This window comes from Aptenodytes forsteri, unplaced genomic scaffold, assembly GCF_000699145.1.
Source record: "Aptenodytes forsteri isolate BGI_AS27 unplaced genomic scaffold, ASM69914v1 Scaffold145, whole genome shotgun sequence".
NCBI classification, from domain to species: Eukaryota; Metazoa; Chordata; class Aves; order Sphenisciformes; family Spheniscidae; genus Aptenodytes; species Aptenodytes forsteri.
This window is the reverse complement of record NW_008795122.1, coordinates 871,220-887,687: the sequence shown is the minus strand read 5'-3', so window position 1 is coordinate 887,687 and position 16,468 is coordinate 871,220. Positions and strand designations below refer to the sequence as shown.

Below are 16,468 nucleotides of genomic sequence, written 5' to 3'. Positions count from 1 at the left end.
GAACATGATAATTGAGCCCAGTGTTGGGCAGCTGACCTCATCCAGGCAAGGCATCCATGCACTGTTGGTCAGGCATGAAATTATGAACATTTCTGCTATTCAGTGAAGAAGCTTAGGAATATGGTCATCCATTTGTGCTCGTTTTGGTTTTGTCTTGCCAGGCTTTTAATAACCTCTGGTTCTAGTCTTTAAAAAACACCAAGTAAACAAACCACAGAGGCCTTGCTCTGGCTCCAGTCATCAAAAGAAATTGTGGTGTTGAAAAACAGGAGCAAGATGCATCATGCTTATAGATTTGCAATAATGTAATGACATTTGTGTGAAAGAAATTGCTTAATTTTGACTTTGCATAAGGAAATTACCCCAGGTGTCAGGCTTTTCATTGTCTCCTTGACCGGTTGTCCTTGAGAGTTTTGGAGGTGCGGTGTAGAAACAAAACCATGGTAAAATTAATATATCAAAATTCACAGTCTAGTGCTCATGTTTTCATAATTAAGTGCACTTCCAAATTGGAAGGCAGGAGAAGAGAGGGGCAAGGAATAAAATTAGCTACAAGATAACATTATTAATCATAAGCACTGAGTAGCAGTGTTTATTTTTTTCCAGAAATAGCTCGATAAAATAGCCTGATCCAACTTACCCCAGTAATGTTCTCACTGCAGCTTTTGTACTATCTAATTCCTCCTCTTTGAAACAACTTGGCTTATACGGAGCAGTGTAATGACTGCAGGAGCTGAAGTTCTCAATCTTTATTGACAGCCGGTCTTTCTGCAGGGGAAAACACTTCTTGGGGCGGGAAGCAGGGAAGGGCATTTACTGGGAAGATGCTAGCAGACAAACTATTAAAAGGCAGGAAAGTGGATTTCCAACCAGAAGTACAAAGACCATGTAAAGCCTGTTAAAGCTCTGCTTTGAAGTAAACAACTTCATATGCTGTAACAGAGCCCTGTTTTCCTGTCCCTGCCCCCTGATTAGTCTTGGATAAACGTCCTTCTAAAAAATGAGCCTCCTGGGTGTTAGCTCTTTGTTATTCTTATTTCTGGAATAAAAGCAGACTATGTATGGGGGACCTAGATCCCTCTTTCCAATGTACGTTAATTGAATTTCCATGTTTGGCACCAGATAGACATATTCCCCCACTCCCCCTGCCAAGATTTGGTGTGCAGAAAATGTCCTTAGATTAAGTGGGAAAAGAAATTTCAGTTTATTATTCAATTGGTATTTTTATGCGGATCAACTTTCAGATGTAAGCAGAGCTTCTTTGGCTATCTCACCTGACTGATGAGGTTTGTAAAATCCAAATGGCATCAGTGGGTCCCAGCGGTCCCAGGACCTGTTGTTACAGGGTGACAAGCCCAGCACCAGCAGTGTCCCCTATCAATCAGAAACAGTTTGAGGGTGCAGGGTCAGTGCCTGATCCATGCCAGGTAAGAGGGATGCAAGCTGGTAGCAGAGCCAGACCACAGAGAGCTGAAGATACAAGGCTGGCTGTTCGCCTAATATTTCTAGGGTGCCAGAGTAGATCAGAGAAGAGAGCACAGGTGTGATAGCAGATGTGGTTGGGCTGCTGATGATTTAAAGCAACAATTAACATTATTCTGCATTGCCACAGTCTGTTATTCCGCAGTCCCTTGTCTCTGGTTTAACTCTTTCTTTTTTTTTTTCCCCGTTATTCATTGCCAGTTGTCACTCAGCTAAATTGTGCTATTGTACTGTGTCACCATTATTTTTAAATCTTTTTATTTGCGTAAAACCAATCTGTTAATGGCTAGACTCCTGGGATTCTGATAGGAGGGTTGGCACATAGAAGGCTACTCAAACGGGTAAGATGTGTGTGTGAACATTTTCTGGAAAGTACAAAGAAAAGGCAGAAAAGAACCCACTGTAATAACAGGTTTTCCGTGGCATAGGAAAGCACACATGTATTATTATCCTGTTCTGCAGTCTAATATCACGAGAGTGAATGCAATTTAGCATTCCATTAGTGAATCTCTTTCTCTAGGTTAAAAACAAAGACTGCTCAGTTGAAAGTCTTTAACATCTTGCTACTTTAATATGCGAAAGCTTCTTGTCACTAAGAGGATCGTGTATTACTGGCATTATTCCCACCTTTAATGCATTTTGCACCAGTGGGCTTCATGAATATTTAAAGCAGGGCAGTGGCTATGCTCTTTAGCACTGGATTGCAATCTACTGGTAAATCAGACATTTGGTGTTGCTTACTTTGGGTTTTATTTCTGAGCTGGCTAAGGAATAATTGATTTTGTAAGACAGGGCTACTCAACATAACACCCCGAGAGATATACTTAAAAGGAAATGAAGAATGAAACGTAACATTGTGAACTGTGGTGTATTTCTAAGATCTTCCAAAAAGCATCTATGAAATACTCACTCACTGTACATAAATAGTACTCACCAAATGGAGTGCCTGCTCATCTGCTAAAGTGGCTTACTGTCAGTACATAACCATGTCAGAAACCTGGATTCCAGTATTAATCTCCTCCTTATGGGCCACTGAGGAAATAAGAGCACTCTCTACACTGGACAAGCCATGGTTTGGATAGATACTGGGCAGCTATTTCAGAGGTCCATGATGTGTCCAAGTAAGTGGAAGGAAATAAATAATAGGAAAAACCCTTCTGTTGAATTTCCTGTTGGAAAACGTGGGGAAGAGAGGACAGGAGTATTTTCTTAAAACAAGATTAAATCCTACAAACCTCTGACTTGTAGAGTTAATCAAAATCAAAATGATGAATTGGGGTTAAATATGCATGCTTTTCCTTTGAATTTCAATATCAGCAGGTCAGCCAGCAGCAGTCTGAAAGTGCAGGATTGCCCAGAATAAGATGCAGTTTGCTAGCTATAAGACAGACACGCAGGGATGTATAATGTGCTCGGGAGAGTGTGCTTTCCCTGCAGCCTGGCAGTGTCCGAGGAGGTCATCTCCACAGATTGCTCCTCTGCCTTCCCCTTCCTCCCTCCTGGAGGTTGCAGGTGGAGGAGAGAGGCAGCAGTATCCCTGCCAGGAGGTGCCAGACCTTGAATGGGCCACTCAGTGGGTTGCACCAGTGATAAAAAGGGGCGTAAATACCCCTGCTGCTTCCCGCAACTCAGTTCCACACACCCCAAGGACTCCTCCTTGGCTGAGCGTAGGGTTTTGTGCTCTGCCATAGGCACCATGCTTGTGGTAGGCAACTTTCCTCCCTCCTCACGAGCCTGGCCCACGCTGGAGGGGCCTTTTCCATTTCTCGCAAGTGGACAAGTATCCCACCGGGTGGGTTCAGCTCAGGAGAAGATGCTGAAGCCATTCTGTGGGGACACTGTGTCCCTGATGACCCAAAGCTGGGAGCTTGGAGGAAGGCATCCAGGCCTGAATGAAGGGGCTTGGCACGTTCAGTGTCTAGGTCAGTGGGTGAAGGAGGGAGCATCGGTCTCAGGCATGCTGTGCAGCTGGGTGGCGTTCCCAAGTGAGGTGGTGGTGATGTTGCAGCATGATTACAGCAGGTCCCTCGTGTCCTGAGCTTCCTTCGGCATGGCTGGGACAATAAACTCCACTTACCCACAGCAGACAGTCACACACGCAAAACATATTAAGATGAACTGTTTCAGTCCTTTGTTTCGTATTTTACTGCTAATCACTGATATATATAGTTTGGGTAAATGCTCCTATAAGGCAAGTGAACAGTCTGCAACACATGAGGATGGTGAAATTGTATTCTCATGCAAATAAGCGGCGCTGTACATGGGAGATATTTGTGCAAATCATGCAGCTGCCATCAGCAGCGACCCCTACAATCAATATTGCTCTAGCAATCAATATTTATCTTTATTATAGTATAGAAGGAAAACATATAAAAGAAACTAATGATTTTGCCAGCTTCTCAATCCACACAGCAATTAGGTCAGTCAGCTTTGGGTCCCTTCCCCCTTCAGTCAGTTGCTCTCAGCCAGAGCATCTGCAAACAAGATGCTACGCTACTATAAAGTACTAAAAGGTAGTTTGAAAGCTCACATACATTACACGGGTATTGGCTGCTTCATGTTCAGCAGTGTGTATAATAACTATGTGTGACCTACTTGTTCCAGATGCAGAAACAACGAGCTACTTTAACATCTGCAATGTCCCGTGCATTATACAGTAGATATATGGCCGGTTTCTGCTGCTTTACTTTCTTTTTTAGAGAAAAAGTAGATCTTCGTTCATGGCTTTGTATAACACTTAAACATACTCATTGGACTTGTGGTTCAAATAAACATGGAAATGGAATCATATAATTAAAAAAAGCAACTCTGCAAAGACTTAAATTTCTGCTTAACTTGAGATCATACCTGAGCCACAAAGTGAAGCTGCTGCTGCATAAATCTTCACATAGAGTTTAGTAGTGACATCTAATAACGGTCCAGGCAAGGGTTTACAGAAGAAAGTAAAGGGACTGCAGCACGCAATCTCTGCATTGCACAGCAGGAGGTGGCCAAGTGGCTTACAGCCTCCTACACCCTTGTCACTTACCTTAGCCCCAGCCTAATAACAGAGCTATCTCCAGTGTCTGCCCAGAAATTAGCCCAGTTAACTGTAAACATTTCATTTGGTGTATGTTCTATGGTTAAAAGATTTTGAAATAAAAAAAACACAACTGACTTCTAGTGTAACTGTTGAGACACCATGTTGAGGTAACTGTAGAGATACCATGCAGTGGGCTAAGAGTCAGCAATACTGTAAAAAAGTATCCCAAGCAACAAGTTTTGAACTGAAAATTGGTCAATGAAGGATTTGCAATGAAAGACAAAACATTGGGAACATTAGAAAAAGCAAGATGACACCTACCTGTCCATACGTGATATTTTAATTATTAAACCTGTTCAGAGGAAGGGCCAGGTTGGTGGCAGTTTCAACTTAAAACTAGCCCAGGTGAAAAAGTGACTTTGTGCCTAACCATAGCCAGAGAAAGATCCCCACTGACTTCTAAAAGACCTTATCAAGCCGAAAATACATGGTTTTCCTCTTTCTCAGCAATGAGTTTGCAGAAAAAGCAAGGGAAGATATAGGAACAAGAAGTTACCTTTATCTTCAGAGGATGTTTCTCTAAGAGCAGCTTATGTTCCAGTCTTTTTGAGGAGTAGGAGGCAGGAATGAGCACATTGTGTTTCTAAACTGAATGCACTACTAGTAAGTGCTTGGCTAGAAAGTTGATGCTTGGAAAAATGATGGCTCATTTGGCCATCTGGTGAAATTGTTTTACTCTACATACATTTGGTTTTTGTCAAAAGCAGCCATTTTTCCCAGTCAGATAAGTTTCACAAAACCACCTTACCACCTTTGCATCCTTCATCCTGTGCCAAAATAGCCTATTTAATTTTGAAGTGAGACTGATTCCCAACTCCCTTAGGATGGTGGTTTGGAGAATTTGACCTTTCCATCCATTGAGTCAATGCAATCCTTCAGAGGCTTATGTTCATTTGACAAACTCCTGCCTTTCCAGATTCTCAGGATTTATTTTCTTAATAACAATCTTAAAAAAAAACTGGTTTTAACATAAGCCAAGATTGTCTGGAGTTGCTTATACTTCATAGTGTTTTATTACCAATACACTTCGGAACACTCTAGTAAATAATTCAGCCTACACAAAGAAATTGGCTATATTTTCTCTATACATCGAGGAAGTCTGTCAAGTAGACTATATGTCATGGCCCTAAATGTTCCCAGATAAATGCAAACCCACATTGTGTTCAGTCTGTACTACTCACCCAAGTAGGTCTTTTAGGTATCCTATACAACACATACATCTCTTATCCAAAAACTAGAATCCCTAACATTTGGTTTTGTAATATAAAAGATCTTTTGCAATTACAACAAAACTCTCTGTGTGTCCAGGGGATAATACCCTACATAGTCATAAAGCTTACAGATTTTTTTCCTTGTGCTCCTCTTTTCAGATCCTGATCCAAACTTGGTTTTCAGTTTCAGAAGGTGAACTTCCAGCTTATGGAAGTCAATGAAAGTTATTCCACTTACTTCAGTGAAACAAAAGTTCTCTCCCAGTATTATAACCGTGGAGTAAGTTCTCAGTAGCCAGTGGAGCCTTTCATTGGCAGAAGGGAGAACAGACTCTGTCGGAATGTAAATGCGCAGTCATTCACAGAGTGCAAAGGAATAACTTGGAAATTGTGATGATAAAAGCATAATTTGGCTTACTGACTCCTTCAGTTGCTTCAGAGGAAATATTCATTTCTGAAAAGCCAAACATCTGAGATTTTGGGGGGGTTTCTTGTCTTATCATGGTGCCATGCTCTTGTAGGAGCAAGACACAAATTCATCTGAAATTTAAGGGGGGGAAGGCTTGTAAGATATGTAGAGCTGTCATTTGTCTTCACAATTATTAGTCTGTCAACATCAGAGTTGGAAAAAAAAAAAGCTGCAATAATTTTAAAAGCGTGGCTCAAAATAGCCAAATTTTCCTGCTAGGTTTCCATGGCCAAGATGCCTACCCCTACATTCAGCTTGTGGTGTGTGGATGGGAGGCATGGAGGCACAGAGGGATGCGTGGTCATGGCAGAGAAGGCTGGAAGAATGGACTGGGAAAGGACAGACTGTGGAAGCAGGGAGAAAACCTAAAGCTGACTTGCAGCTAGTCCATTTTGCTCTTTGCTGGAGAGCAGGGAGGAGCCACAGTGGCTGCCCACGCACAGGGGCTCGGGGAGGGTTTTGGGGACACTACCTGAAGGCAGCAGGGAGGTCCTCTTTACTTGCCTTCCTTCTGCCTGGCTTGGAGGCTGAAATGGCATACCCAGCATGGAGCAGGTGAATTAAACATTTATATGGCAGGGACAGCTGGAGGATGTGTGGGGTAGTGGCTCGGCTGGCATTGAGGCTGTGGCTGTGGACTTGTAAGGTCCGATCTGTGCGTGTTACAAGGGTGCACGTGCGTGGCTGGGCATTGTGTGAGAGCAACAGCATCCCTCTCTATTTTCAGGAAATTTCCATATACAACATATACATGTGACAGCCTGGCAGAGAGCAACAATTTTATGTGCCCAGTTTAACAGGGGAACAAATGAACCCAGGAAGTTATTTTTTTTACTTCTCTGACACGAGCTGTGACTGCGGTTTTCAGTCCTAGGTAGGAAAATGTAGCAGCCTTCTAAGCGCACACCTTTATTTGCATTTGAAGGAATGGTTTTGGCATTCTATTTTGTGCTCTTGTTGTAATACAGGGTGTTATAAAGATCATGCCTGGCTCCTGCCGCTTTGTGGGAGGTATACAAAAGGATCCCTTTTGGCTCTGCAAGGGCAGAACTGTGCGCGGGTGCTCTGAGGCGAAGCCACCACTTGGTTGTGTAACCCCATGGCTGGGAGAGCCTGGGCTCACCAGGTTGTGAAAGTGCACATAAGGGATAATATGATAATGCACATCAAATATTAATGTGCATTGACACATAATCGTCTGCGTACATCAGGGCATTACAGCATGAAAGAGCAAGTGCAGAGACCTTGGAGAGCAATGCGCTTTTGCACCTTTTTTTCCCTGTTTTCTTTTCCCCTTTTTGTTATTTAAAAATAAGCTTTCCTCCCTCTCTGGCCCCCCATTTAGCCAAAGTCATACCCTAGTAGTAAACTGAGCAGTGCCTTCATGACGGCCTATTTAGTCGCAATAAAAAGCCGATTGGCCTAATGCGCAATCAAGAAAGGAGTGACATTTATTGCTTTGGTTTTATGATGCTGTGAACTGAGCAAGATTTGGAGCCTTACAGTGCCTTCAGGGGGCAGGAGATCACCAGCAATGAATTGTATTTATACCTTTTCCAATTTCCTACTAGCATTTTAGCAATAAATAGACTGTGTTGTTATTGAGTTTTATGTAAGTATGTTTACAAAAGCAGGAATACAACTTTGTAGCTCAGAATTACATGTGTTGGCTAAATAGATCAGCAGAGAGAATAACTATGTAAAGCACTGGGAAAGCACTTTCCAATTTATTATCAAATGTCTTAATAGAATGCTTCATCTCTTCCATCCCACTTTGTGTTAACTATTAAATTAAAACTGCATCCATTGCAGAAGGTCGGAGGCTCCTTCACACACCCATGTTGGAACACTAAGGCCACAAATTGTTCACAGATCTAAGCCATTAAAAATACATCCCATGCATTAAATATGAGCCTGAGGAGAACTCAATAGGAGCTGAGATGCAGGGCTGACCTCGGCTCTCTCAGCCCCTGCGGGGTGGGAGGTGCCTTTTCCCCACGGCGTCCATCTCCTGCCCCAGTCCTTTCCCACATGCAAGTTGCAGCTAAAAGCCTGTGTGAGATGTGCCCAGATGCACAGACTTAATTGCTGTCTCCCAGCCTGCCCATTTTGTAACGAAGCTCTCCCATGTGGAGGAGCACGGATGCCCCAGGGAAGCCCGTCCCGGCCAGGGCGCAGTGCTTGCGGCGTGTCCCTTTCGGGAGCTGCAGGTGGATTCCACTGATCCCTGTCCCAGACCTGAAGAGGGTTACTCTCATCTCATTAGTTTGCTGGCAAGGACGTGTCCTTGAGATGGCACATTTCATTCATTCATTCATCTTCCTTTCCCTGGCAGCGGTACTTTCTCCTGGGGCTTGCTCCCAAAGGCAGCTAGCCGCTGTGGCCATCGTGAGAGAGCAAGAGAAGAGGCAGCATCCCCAGCCAGTAGTAATACCTAGTTTTGTACAGCAGCTTTCACCTACAGACCTGAACGCTCTGAGGAAAAAGAGGGTTACTACTGCTCTCTCCTTGCACGTGCAGCGATTTGCTTGGGGTTGCATCAGTCCCAGTCTCATACCTATGGGCTGAGATTTCATTTCATCACTGTGCAGGATGACATGAGGTTATCTTGCCTTATTTCTGTCTGTGCAGGAGGTGCAAACAAAGCCTGAAGGAAAGCCTGGAGTATCCTCCTAAAATTTCATTAAATACCTAGACTGGATTTTGTTTTGTAATTTAAGTCAGCCTACCAAGCAGAGTAGCCTGGAGTACGCAGCCAATTCAGGTGGTGCTGCCTCAGGCAGGTCTCCTCGGAAGCAGGAGGCACACGTGTTTGAGGATATTCAGGTGGTGCTGCCTCAGGCAGGTCTCGGAAGCGGGAGGCACACGTGTTTGAGGACGCAGAGCAGTTTATGGTGAGAGTTAGTCTGATTTTGCACATGTGGAGGAGTCTTTACAAGGAGGAATTATTTTACCATCATTTTATTCTCACTACTTTAGGAAGGTCGCTCCACTGCATCCATCTGGCAGTGGATGGCTCACGTGCTGCATGGGATGGGGCTTGCAACACCCTGGTCTCTACTGGCAGGAGCTGTCATCCCTTTAGTCTCGCTGATAAATCAGAGTCTGCTTTCAGAAGTAACTTCTGGTGTAGTTAACAAAGCTGTTACCAGAAATTTGCTGTTGGTCCCATCCCAGCTGGTACCACAGTTCTTCATGAGCAGACCGAGCCTTACTGTGTGGCAACATCCATGCCAGGACCTGTAGCTAGATGGTTGTCCCGTGCTTCCCACCAGACATTGCAATATTCCCACTGGCTGTTGCAGGCCGGGGTGAAACGCTGGGATTCGTGGGAACAATTGTCATTATTCTGCTGGCTTCAAGATAGGAGCGAACAATATCAGCAGTCTGAGGCACACAGCAATAAAACGTTCGTGAAGGACAGCCTCAAATGTTTACAGAGGGAGAGAAACAGTCAGCAAAGCTTTGTTTTAACACAGACTATAAAGACATGAAGGACACCAAGTGTAGGCAAACCATAAAAAGGCATTTATTTTATTCTATGGGCTTTAAATAAACTTCACACGTTAGATACCTGCAGACGCTTGAATTGGCACGTGAACAGAATTAGAATTTTCTTCTCTAGTCACACAACTAGCGTGAGGATTTTTCCATCACTTTTCAAACCCAGTCGTCAGCCTTGTAATTCTCTAGTTTCTCCGTTTGGGTTTGAAGCATCCAATCTAGCAAAGACTGCTTTACACAACTTAGTTCCCTTTAAATAGGAATGATATTTAAAAAAAAATAAAATGAGACATTTATTTTGCCCTGAAGGTGTTAGCATACAATTCAATGTACTGTTGAGGGCACTAGAGGCATCGGGAAGCCAGATGAAGGTCATATTATAATTGGTGCTTTGAATTGTAAGAGGGAAGCAAAGGTGAAGTTTGTGATGTTTTTTGTCGAAAATTTGGTGAAGAAAGTTATGGGGAAAAAATGAAAAGAGAATTAGGAATCAAGTTGCAGTGTCTTGCACAGCAGATTAAAGAAGTTTTCATGAGCTGCAGTCTCCAGGATGAAGCCTTGAAAACTGGTGGAGCATGGGACCAGCTCCTCACCGAGTTACGGAGTTGGTCTGGCTCCGGGAAGGAGCCAGCGCCCGGGCGGCTCTCCTTACAGCTGTCAGGCGAGGTGCCTCTGGGAGCGGTCCACGAAACCATTTTGAAACAACCTCCGTGAGCTGTCATAACAAATGTGCTCTGAAAAATCCATACGTATTTTTAAGCATTCCCAGTCATTCCCTGCTATTAAGCAGCAGCAGCAGCATGGCAGCTGGACAGCAATTGCCCTAGCTCCTGGCTCTGCACTCCAGCTAGACTCCCAGATTATGTTGCATTTGGTATGCAAGGAAGGGCGGCAATAAATATATTAACCACTTTAGTGCATTTTAGCTTGACATATGTCCAGTAAACAATATTTTGGTCTCTTGCAGTCCAAAAAAAAAAAAAATCACCTGATTATTCTGCGCTTCCTTCTGTTATGATGCTTTGGGGTCCTTCAAATCATTTTCATTATGCACTACATAATAATAAAAATCTCTATGCAGTATGCTGATAATTCTGTGCATGGTCTCTGTGATTTCTAATTGTTTGAATAACAGGATGCTATTGAAATGCCATGCAGAAACATTGCATCACCCTGAGGGAATCAAGCTTTTCTCCTTTTACTGCTGGTGAAGATAAACATTTGAACAGTTGAAATAGGTAAAATATCCCAGGGAAGCCACTGTGAAAAGTAGACGTGCTAAAGCCCTTAGTGCAGAAGCTGGGCTGCAAAGGACAAAAAAGAAAAATGAATTAGATAAATAAATAAATAAAGATCATTGAATGGAAGGCACTCAAAATAAGCCATGCTTTTTCTTCTCTTGTGATCTTAAAGCAGAAGAGAAGCACTAGCAGAGCTAGGAAAGAAATATCGAATGCTATTTTTGTGCTGCCATTATAAAATATGTATTGTTTATTGTTCTGCACTGCAGCTGAAGTTTTGCATCAGCCTCAAAAATACAACAAAGTTTGTTTTGAAGGAGACACGCAGCGTATCTGTTCTTTAAGCCTCTTAATGATGTTCTTAAGAGTGTGGTGATAAGATTTCAATCTCCTGGGAAGCACAGGCAGGTTGTAGGGTATGATTCATAGAAAGTGTAAAAAATCATGTTCCTGTGTACATTATGAATATATTTTATGTATGCTATTTTATATATATGTATGGCTGTGTACCTGATGTTCAGCTGTATGCAAAACCAGGTAATGATGCCAGGCAGTTTTGTCTCCTGGCTGGAGGCATCTTTTGGTGCCATTCTCTTGGGCTGTGCTCCACACGCTGCAGAGACCACTGTAGCGTACCTGACCTTGGCCAAGCTATCAAAAGCCCCTGGTGACTCTCTGTTGAGGGTGCCAGCGCTTTACACTAAAATTTACCTCTCTGTAAAATGGGGATAATAGTACCAAGTCATTGCTGCTACAGGGCTGTATGAGATTACTGTAAAGCTTAACGGCGTACTTGTAAATGGGCTGAGGGTCAGAGAAGGAAGCTGGTATTTATGTGTTCCTTTTGAGACTGATGTCGAAACAGAGGTGCGTGCAAGCCCCCCGCCGCAATTCAATTTAGCTGCCTGTGTGCGCAGGCAGCTTTGAGGATGACTGATGTGGTGCCGAGGTGGGTAGCAGAGGTGGCCTGTTGCTACTCCCCAGTAAAGGGGTATCGTAGGCAGTGTGTTTTAGCAAGGCGCGATGCAGCAGCACACAGATGGTCTAAACGGGCTAGCTGAGCTCCCAGAGGCGGTGGATGCATGTGAGCACAGGTCTGCCCAGCCTGCTTAACCTTGCCAGTCCCTGCTTAGAGCCAGTTCAAGTATCTCTGCGTGGCGTTGTGTTGAGACATATTAAACATACCCAAAGCTGCCTGGGTAAATGAGCGCTCCCACCAGCCTCCTGACACACGGCTGAACCACGGTACAATGCGTGTTCGAATGTTGAGGCATAATGTTGAGCCTGGCTTCATTTCAGCTTGCCTGCTGGTAATGTCAACAAAGGTGCCCTGTGTACCAGAAAGAAAAACCTTGCAGGAATCCAAATGATAGAGAAGGCATTTGGGACTGATTGCCAGGCTCTTTATGCAGGTGTATACCGCCAGGTTAGCTTTAAATGGGCATTTAATGTCCTACTTGGAGGGGCAGGGGCCTTGGAGAGGACCATACTGATATCCAACCAGAAATTTTGAGTTTCTGATCATTGTTTTCTAGTCAGAACAGAGGAAGATGAGAAATGTCTCTGGTGGAAATATCATAAATGTACAACAACCGTGTTTTTATTTATACATTGTTTTATGGCAAAGGGAAGGCTTTGGGCTTTTTTATGCTGCAAAATGTTGTTGGTTTTTTCCTTGCTTTTTTTATTTTTGCCTGGAGAAAATATATGACATGTTTAAAATTATTGCAGAATGGAACACCACTTTCCCTGTAAAGTAGTGCTCACTGAGACATGGTGGGATCTCACACTTGACCAAATTAGCATATGCGCTCAAATATCAGAGCTCTGACTAGTAAAAATAACACTAGATTTGCATTTTCACATTTTTAGCTCTCGCTTCCCTGTCTGTTTGGTTTTATGCCTTTTTTCTTGACTGACAATTCTCTTTGTGGCAGATTTATTGCTGTTCTGCTGTTTGGACCCTGTAGTCAACTAGACACTTGGCTGAAGACGTTAGTCATTTCATTAAGTACTTTTTTGCAGATATCTCGACACAGTTTTCAGTTGCTCTGGTTCCAAAAAGCAAATGACCCATGGCCAGCAAAGTCTGAATATGAATCTTTAATAAACAGAGGTAGTACCAACAATGCTCTCAGGTTTCCAAACTGCGGAGGGCTAATTAAAAGATGTTGAATAGGGAAGAACTGCCATTACCATCTCGCTCTGACAAAAATGTGCCTGCATCTGTTCCCAGTAAAACTGCTTTTTTAGAAGCATTGTCTCATTTATCCTCCTTCCTTCCCATCAGAGCTACATATGAAACTTTCCTTGTGCTACACACAGATATTGCATAGTAATTTTTTAAAAATTATTTTTCAGTAATACATTGCTGAAAACAAAGACTGAATAGTTGTCTTAGGAGTAGAGATAAAGCATGGAGTGGGGTTCTTTTTATCATCGCTGTGTCACTAATGATTATACTTTATTCATGAACTAAGGAAATATAATTATAGCATTCCCCTACACTTCATGGGTGAAGAACCATTCTCTCATTTTATTGAGACGCCTCCTTAAAACGCTGTTCCTTCCTCCAGGGACAATCCTTCATAGCCGTGAATCCTCTCTTCAAGCGGCATGCTCTCTGCAGGCAAAGGTACTCTCTGTGCCCAGAAAATAATACCATATGTTATTTGCAGAAGAGTGGGGAGTTAGGAGCCTGTGTGCTCACCAGTGTACTCACCCGTGCCTGGTTCATTGACCCCATTAATTTTTACAGAGACTGATTCAACAGAAAGCCAAGTTGGCTGCTCCAGCTTGGCCAAGCAGCCTGGTGCAGCACATTGCCATCACTGCTGGGAGGCAGACCTCTCTGAGGTCTGGGCAGGTTTTTTCCACGGTGAAGATCTGTACAGGAAATAACTACTGGTCTACTTCTGTACTCTTCTCTCATTTTCCTGGGAAGAGGAGAAGCATGTTACGCAGGTGAAATAGTGACAACCACTCCCAAAATGCACGTGGGTTGCCCTGTGCTGTTTTAGTACATTTATTGCAGTTACTGTCTTGACAGAAGCTCAGAGACAGAAGTGCAGCGACTTGCACCCTACAATTCAGTAGTGAGGCACAAGGAGGTGCCCATCAGTATCTTACCTGCCACAGGCTTAGTTCAGCTCTGCCAGCCCCCCCGTAGGCAGCCTCGTGGGCTTCTCCAGCGTGTTAGCTAATATCACCTCTGTCTGCAGAGACCTTCCAGTTCTGCCTTGACACGATGTTCTCGTCAGAGGGTCCAGCAATGTCACCAAGCTGTGCTGCAGGATGCACCTGGGGAAGTTAGCCCAAAATCCCCCGAGGAGGTGCCCAGGTTTGCCTGTTGTCTTTTTAGTTTGTTTCGACTTTTTTGCTTTCGTGATCACCAAAGTAACCAAGTGGATGGCTGGATGTTCAGCTCCTCCAAGATTTTCATCATATGAAATGAAATGGAATAAAATAAAGAATATAAAAGAAGTGGAATTCATCAGAGACTATCATAATGAGCTGGAAGAGTAGATATAAGAAAGTGAGCCTTGTTTAATGATTGTTTACAGTGACAGCCCAAATTTTAATCAATTAATATATAAGCCCATTACTTGAAAGATGTGACGGGCCTGTGGGACAGCATTCAGCATTTCTTCCTTTCTCAGGGGAGCTGCAGGGTATCGGCTGACATCTTGGAAGCACTCCTTCCTCACAGATGCTTTTAAAGCTGCTTTTCTGGCTGCAGAAGTCATAGTTAAGCCTTACACATGTATTTTGTGTATGCTCTTGGGTACAGTTTCATCCTGTGACCCCCTAGGAGACCTCATTGACCTTCTCACAGCTTCTTGAGCCTGAGAAAAGCTGAGTCAGCCTTTATATTGCCAAGATTTCTTCAGAGCTAACACTTAGGAACACGGAAAACAAAAAGATTTATTGACAGAACTATAATCAGAAGTCATAGCCAGGCTGATAAAATGGTCAAATGATCAAATTACTTAAAATTAGAGGCGTACTGAAGTGCCTCAGGGACTGGGAAGCTGCAGGCAGGCAGCCGGCCTGCCAGTCAGCCCCGCAGCAGCAGGATGTGTGTTTCCAGCCCCACACAGGCAGGGGGGCCTGGGGGGACCCTGGGACCAGTAAAGCCAACAACCAAAAGAGGTGAGGCCACTCCGATTTTGTCACTTGTGAAAGAATGAGAAGGTAATGGGGCAGAGCCTGGACATGGCCAGATTGCAGGTTGAATGTGAGAGGGGAAGCGCCAGCACTGGGTGCTAGTTAGGAGCAGGATGGGATTTCTGGGCATGACAAGTGTTGGGGCAAGTATCTGTTGTACAGGGGATTCCTGTGTCCCACAGGATCTGAAATCTTGAACACCATTAGGATTCTCACCTAATGTATGTCCTTGGGTCCAAGCGGGGATGTCACAGTTTGGTTCTACTTGTTTGATAGGAGACAGTCCCACTTCTGTGTGGGAAAATGTTTCAAGAAGTGAAGGCACCTTTACCTATGGCTATAGGATTTCATTTAATCAAATGTGTTAAGTGCCGTTCATTTTGTATTTATTACATCGCCAGTGGATCCTGCTTAAGGACGATGCATGCTCTGTGGCCACGTGTGCCTGGGCATGCACGTTTGGAGTAAATGCCCCACCTTTTTCTCTGTAATTTACTCTTCTGGACTTTGAGGGCATGGTTGAAATGGCAGACTGCTTGTTCCTTTAGTTTGAAAAAACATGTTTGAATATACTGTCATTTTCCCTGATAAGAGAGCACTATAAATTAAACAGAGTCAGCAACCCAGCTACATTAATCTTCCTGATGCAATCCTACCTTTAGCATTTCCTGACATATATTTGATGTTGACTTAATTGTGTATCCTTAAAGTAGGATTTGAGTATATAAGTGCAAAAGCAGTAAGAAACTGCAGATGCAAGCTAGAAGCTGTCCGCTGAAAATTGTGCAGGGGGTGGATGATGCACAGATCCTTGCAGCAAGGAGATTGGGGTTACAAGTTTATTGGAGTGGTTTTTTACCACCCATCTAGTCAACCCTGAAAATCAAGCTTCACACAGGAGATCCTATAAGACTTGAGCATATAGCGTCATCCCAAGGTTGTCCTTTTCTGCTCGCCTTGCACACGAGCAATCTGACATCAGCACAAGTAGCATGTGGTTCATGATGCTCATATGGTGCATCCTCTTCATGCAGCGTGCGGCTACAGAGATCTTGCTTGGAAAGAAAGGCTGGTCTTGCAGTTAAGATTTTAGAACAGAGTTGAGAAAAATCTTGGTTCTCTTCTCACTTTTACTGAAGGAGGTCAGAAAAGTAATTTTGGAACTTTTTTTTTTTGGAAGGTATCAAAAGATGCAAATAAATGCCAAATGGGCTCTGAAATGGTCTTTGAAATCAGTGGGAGATAGGTCTCTGAGATTTCAGAAATCCCACACAAAGTGTTTGCATGCATCTTTAGGCATCTAAACACCTTT

General features: G+C 43.5%; 1 protein-coding gene across 1 annotated transcript in view; it reads left to right on the top strand.

The window, feature by feature from the left end:
• Window positions 1-16,468, top strand: part of TMEFF2 (transmembrane protein with EGF like and two follistatin like domains 2) — a 136,784-nt gene that overhangs the window by 81,632 nt on the left and 38,684 nt on the right. The gene's annotated exons all lie outside the window — the stretch shown is intronic.